At 53.0% G+C, this 6,451-nt stretch overlaps 1 protein-coding gene across 1 annotated transcript in view; it reads left to right on the top strand.

Annotated features, from left to right (window-relative positions):
- The window catches only part of chchd3a (coiled-coil-helix-coiled-coil-helix domain containing 3a), a 73,212-nt gene that overhangs the window by 41,048 nt on the left and 25,713 nt on the right, over nucleotides 1–6,451 (top strand). The gene's annotated exons all lie outside the window — the stretch shown is intronic.

Below are 6,451 nucleotides of genomic sequence, written 5' to 3'. Positions count from 1 at the left end.
CGGGGTTAGCAGGGCCTCTTAGTGGGGGTGCGGCGGCGCAAGGCTGCTGCCGGTAAGCTCTTTCCTAGCTGATGTATCGTATATCCCCATCGTTTTGATTAGATCTGCCTATGATGCCTTTTAAAGGTAGTGATGGGCGGCTGGTATCGTGTAATGGGGGTTTTAGGAGTCAGTTAAAGTGTGTGCTGAATGGGGGAGGGGGTTTAATTGTGTCTGTGTGTCTGTGTCTGTGTGTGTGTGTGTGTGTGTGTGTGTGTGTGTGTGTGTGTGTGTGTGTGTGTGTGTGTGTGTGTGTGTGTGTGTGTGTGTGTGTGTGTGTGTGTGTGTGTGAACTGCATGCGTGAGAGGTGTGTGCACGACGACCATTCTCTGCGCACGGCTATCGACTGACTTAGAAAATATTCTCCACTCCTGAGTTTGACACGACTCGACGTCAGCAACTTGTCAAAACCTTCCTCACTTTGCCTTCCCACATTGATCTATAATCCATGCGCCTATCGACCCACACTCTCCGTCTCTCCTCCCTCTCTCCCTCCCTCTCTCCCTCCCTCTCTTCCCCACCTCTCACCTCCCACGTGCCCCGACGCCTCCTCAGGCGTGCCAATTAACACCCGACCTCTGACCCTGGCCTGCCTGAGCGGGGACGGGGCGCCGTGTCAGCGTTAAGTTGGTCACCGGGCCTCCATCACGCCGCCTCGTGATTCACGGGCGCGGCGCGTGTACGACCTGGAAGCGCCGTACCGGTCATTCGGACGGGCGCCCGGGCGAGCGAGAGAGCATTGATTACGACGTAGCGGCGACAGTCACGGCCTGCGCGGACGCTCGGTCAGACCCAGAGAGAGGCTGCGGTGGCGGAGACGCAGCCGGTCTGATTCCTTCAGAAACCCCCGGAGAGGCTAGCGGAATGTGTGACTCCGCTATGGGTCCTTTAAGTGTGTTTTCTCATGATGGTGAGGTAGCCTCCCCCCCCCCCCCCCCCCCCCCCCCACACACACACCCCCAAAGCTCTTGCGATGCGGCACCAGGGCTAATTTTCCCCACACTCGCTCGCTTCAATTCCTTTTCCCTCAGACCTCCTCGCCAGAAAGCGTTATAGCCGGGTGACAGGAGCGCAAAGAAGCAGAGAGTCGGAGAGAAGGTGGGGATCCTGGTGCAGCGTTTCCTGTCTGCCTGCCTGCCTGTCTCCTTCCCCTCGGAACTGCGACGCTTGGCTAATTAAAAAACACGGTCAATCCTTGATTATTCAGCAGCCGGGCTAGTTGATATGCGCGGGGCGGCTCACCTCACAACGATCCGTTCAACCTGACCGCGGTGGTTTCGGCGAAGGCCCCGCCCACACCGGGCTGCGTCGTAGAGACCGAGACCAAAGAGGACGGACAGAGAGAGTTGTTCCTGTTGTTGTTTTTACCGCATGAATGGGATGGCGGTGGTGTGGGGTGGGGGGGGGGGGGGTGTTGGATACCATGCAGGTTCCCATGTGGTTTCTTTTGTGAAGATATTCAATTCAAGGCCACGTCGTCTCGTCCTTTTTGTTGCTCTGCTGACTCTTTGCTCCGTGTCCCTCTCTCTCACTCACTCTCGTTCTGAACTGTGCTGATAGAAAAAAGCTCCAACTGTTCTTAAACCTAACCCCTCAGTTCCTCCCTCCCTCCCTCCCTCCCTCCCTCCCTCCCTCCCTCCCTCCCTCCCTCCCTCCCTCCCTCCCTCCCTCCCTCCCTCCCTCTTCTCTCCCTTCCTCCCTCCCTGGTTGGTTGGTTGGTTGGTTGGTTGGTTGGTTGGTTGGTTGGTTGGTTGGTTGGCTGGTTTGTTTGTTGGCTGGTTTGTTGACTGACTGGCTGGCTGGTTTGTTGGTTGGCTGGCTGGTTGGTTGGCTGGTTTGTTGGTTGGTTGGTTTGTTGGCTGGTTGGTTGGTTTGTTGGCTGGTTGGTTGGTTTGTTGGCTGGTTGGTTGGTTGGTTGGTTGGTTGGCTGACTGGTTGGTTGGCTGGTTGGTTGGTTGGTTTGTTGGCTGGTTGGTTGGTCGGTTGGCTGGTTGGTTGGTTTGTTGACTGACTGGCTTGGCTGCCGTTGACAGCCCTCTATGATAAATCACCTTCATTGTTCTCCCCCATTTTCATTCTCCACCTCTCCTCTTTATTCTCTCGCTTTCAAGTTCACTTCCATCCTCCTGTCCAATTCAACCCACCCCCCCATCCCTCCCCCCCGACGCCTCTTCATTAGGAGAACAAAAGTGTGTCAGAAGTGGCCGAGGTCTGTCCCATTGTTGAGGCCTTAGTATGATCAGATTATCTTCAGGGCCGGTGAATGGGGTTAATCAGTAGGAAGTAATCCTGACAGCGTGTGTGTGTGTGTGTGTGTGTGTGTGTGTGTGTGTGTGTGTGTGTGTGTGTGTGTGTGTGTGTGTGTGTGTGTGTGTGTGTGTGTGTGTGTGTGTGTGTGTGTGTGTGTGTGTGTGTGTGTGTGTGTGTGTGTGTGTGTGTGTGTGTGCGTGCGTGCGTGTGTGTGTGCGTGCTTGTGTGCGTGCTTGTGTGCGTGCTTGTGTGTGTATGAGGAGTGTTGTGTGTGTATAAGGGGTTTGTGTCTGTATAAGGGGTTTGTGTGTGGGGTGGTGGGGTGTTGTGTGTCCCCATAGACAAGAGAGACAAAACGTATTAAAGACGCCCACAAAACAGGGAAGCAAAGTCCCCAAGCGCACATTTCTGTCAGAACTCCTTCTCTTTTTTTTAATGAAACCTTTAGTTACGCTTTCTCTGTGCATTTATTTCAACCTGTGAGTACAGCTGCTCCAGCTGGTGTGTGTGTGTGTGTGTGTGCGCCTTTGGGATCAGTGTTTCTGAGCGTCCATTCGTTCATGTGTGTGTGCACGCATGTTTTTCTTTTTCTCGTCTTTAGAGCAGAAGTCTTTTGTGCTGCCCAACAACCGTAACATTGTTGTTGGACACACTCGTGCTGGTACACAGTTGCCCCTCCCCCTCTTTATCTCTCTCTCTCTCCCCCTCTTTCTCTCTCTCTATTTCTCTCTCTCTCTTTCAGTCTCCTTCTTTCTCTCACCTCCTGTCTATCACTCTGTGTTTGTGCTATATTGAGCCATCAAAATGGGGACAGTTTTTTGGCACACAGGGTCACAGCTTTGTTACACAGATCACACACCCACTCGTAGCGGTAGCCAGCGTCTTATTCAGTCTCGCCCGAGCTAGCGAGCGTCCGATGGCCTTTGAGCGCTTCCGCCAAAACCGTCGGAGCCGGCGTCCCCTTCGTAGCGAAGCCACAGCAGCTTCGCCGCATTCAGTGGACGGCTGACAGCGGCTTCCACAATGGCGCCCGGCCAGAATAGCGGGCTGCGGCCTTAACAGCAGGAGTCGGCGGACACAATGGGCGCCCCGACTTCGGCTTGACCGAGCAGGATGGTCGGTGCGGCGGGGTTATTGCGAGGAGAACGGCTTCGTTCGGCCGGAAGCAGAGAAACGGTGCTCCTCCCCCTGTACTGTCCTGGCTTGGCACCGAAACGGCGTCTTACATCCTCGCCGCGTTGCCGTTGGCGGCCTCCGGCCTGCCCCGTGCGTGTGCCGGTGCGTTATCTCAGTGACGCGCGTTTAACCTTGACGACGCAGGCTTCGGACCCCCCCCCCCCCCCCATCTCTGGAGTATGTCTGCGGCCCTTCACCGCTCCTCCTCCTCATCGTCATGCATTGAAGACGTTCCCCGCGCTGTGCTGAGTACACAAACACAGATGGCTATCAGCGATGCAGTGATTGGACAGGGAATGTGATTTTTCATAAGTTGTGTTTTCTCCCCCTCGGCGCCTCGTAGTGATTAAAGAACAGCCCACCCCCGATCGGCTGCAGCCTCGCAGGGCATCCTGCATATAGAATCGTGTGTGTGTTTGTGCGCGTGTGCGTGCGTGCGTGCGTGTGTGCGTGCGCGCGTGCGTGCGCCTGTGCACGCGTATCTGTGTGTGTGTACGAGAGCAAAAGGTGAGCGTGCGTGCCCCAGCATTCAGCAGTACGGCGCAGTCGTCCCTATAGCGTTTGAAAACTAGAGACTCTAAATGTAATTTTGAAGACTTTCCATCTCTCCCTTTTCCTTCTTCCTGTTCTCTTTCACTGCACCCTCCCTTCAGGAGATTGGGCGAAAGGTAAGGCCGGAGATGGTACAGTAGTCTCTCGCTCTCTCTCTCTCTCTCCCTCCCCCTCTCCCTCCTACTCCCCCTCCCCCTCTCTTATCTACTGCATGTTTTATAGACAGCGCTTTCATTGCTTTTCATGAATGCTGAATTAACGACCTGTCCTTTGAGTTTTTTTATATTCGAATGCTGTGTAGGAGTTTAGACGTGAACAAGACAGGACGAGTGAACCAGATAAAACCTCAAACAGGCTCTGGGTGCTTTCTGAGGTGCAGCGCGTCTCGCTCAACGAGCTTTCCCCTCCTGGATGTTTTTAATTTAAAAAGAGCTCAGTACAAGGATGAGGAACAAGATAGTGATGCACTGTAGGCCTACATGTTGACACGTACAGTGACTAAATGTATTCACCCCACAATTTATGGTGTTACAACATGGAATTAAAATGGATTTAATTTGTGTGTGTTTTTTTTTGTCCCAGTTAAACACAGCGTACTCTATACATTTACAAATAAAATACAGGGAAGAATTGATTCCATAAGTATTCATACATTTAGCCCTCTATCTTTGAGAGTTTTCCAGTCTCTTCTGCAGAGAAGCGTCCCCATATCACAATGCTGCCGTCACCATCCTTCACGGTAGGAATGGCGTTCTTAGGTTGATGTGCAGTGTTAGACTTGTGCCAGACATGGCGCTTAGTGTTCAGGCCAAAAAGTTAGATGTGAGTCTTACCCATGGATGTATATATAGGTCTTATCAGACCGTAGAATCTCCTTCCACTGGGACTCAAGAGTCTCTTGAGTTCGGCCAGATTTATAGGTACTTCTTCTTGGTGCTCTCCCATAAATCCCAGATTTGTGAAGTTTCCAGGAAGAGTGTAACTCCTTCAGAGTTACCACAGGTCTCTGGTGGCCTCACTGACTACAGTCCACCTCGCCTGGCGAGCTCTTGAGGACGGCCGGCTCTAGACAGATTCTCACTTGAGCCGTATTCTCTTTATTTTTGCATGATGGACTTAGGATCCCGGGGACGTTCGATGCCTTGGACATTTCCTTATATCCTTCCCCTGATTGGTGCTTTGGAATGTCCCTTGGTCTTCATGGTGTAGTCTTAGTTTGGGAATGCACTGACCATCTGTGGGATCACCCAAGGACAATCGTGAAATACCTTGATTGCATACTCTACAGGTGGACTACATTCAATTAATTATTTGAATTCTGAAAGAAATTGTGTAAGAGCTTATTTAGGTGTGTCATAGCAAAGGGGGGGGTGGGGGTTACTTTATTATGCAATCAGTTATTTTTTTTTTTTCTTTTTTTTTTTTTTCTTTTTTTAATTTATGTAGAAAAAAAGGCAATTTTAATTTCTCACTTGGACGTTTCTTTGTACTTGGTGTTTATCAGTGACAAAAAAAATGGTGTAACAAAATAAAAAGTGAAAAGAAGAATAGGCACTTTTATAGGCCACTGTGCTGCACATGCTGCTGCTCACCCAGAACGCGGGAGTGAGCCTGGTCCTGGACCCAGAGGCCGGGTCACAGGCGCTCAGGCCACAGGGCTCACTCACCTGCGTCCGGGAGGCTGGCGCACGCTCTCTCAGCGGCGATGCGCGTGCATTAGCCACGCGGTCCGCGGAGGGGATGAGGAGGAGGGTCCAGCGGATGTCTCCCGGTAAAGGTCGCTCTCAGACACGACGCCGCGGTCCCTCCCTCTCTTCCTGTCCGGTCGCCCTCTAAACCGGGCAGCGTCCGCTGACGGCTCGTCTCGACGCCGAGGGGTTCTGTGTCGGGGCGCGGGGTTGATTTCCCGGGAGCTGGCTTATCGCCCGGGGGAGATCGGCGCTGGCCTGATGTGTGTTTTGCTGAAGGTCACTGTAAGAGAAGGAGCGCCCCAGATTGGCCCCCCTCGTAAATAAAGGGAGCGGGGCCTTTCCATTGTACCCCGGTCGGATGTTATCCCCCCTACCTGTCACACGCACGCACGCACACACACGCACACACACACGCACGGCACTCAGCAAGCCCCTGATGACACACTGATAGAAAGCCCCTCATGAACCGATGCCCTTGGAAATAGAAGAGAGGGAGAGAGAGAGAGGCTCTTTTTCCTCATCCTGGCATCTCCCATCTCTCCACACACACACACTCACTCACACACACACACACACACACACACACCCTTCCTCTGCACTTATCTCCCAGCCCCACACCCCCACCCCTCCCCCTGCTGTGTTGGATTGTGACAGTGGGCTGTGTGTTGTGCGAGTGTGGAGCTCTCTGTGTTGTCTGTTTTAAGTGTCATGTCTCCTCCTGTCCCCTTGCTATGCTTGTCTG

The sequence above is a fragment of the Borostomias antarcticus genome, assembly GCF_949987555.1.
Source record: "Borostomias antarcticus genome assembly, chromosome: 13".
NCBI classification, from domain to species: Eukaryota; Metazoa; Chordata; class Actinopteri; order Stomiiformes; family Stomiidae; genus Borostomias; species Borostomias antarcticus.
The sequence above is the reverse complement of the archived record's forward strand: the minus strand, read 5'-3'. Positions and strand labels throughout refer to the sequence as shown.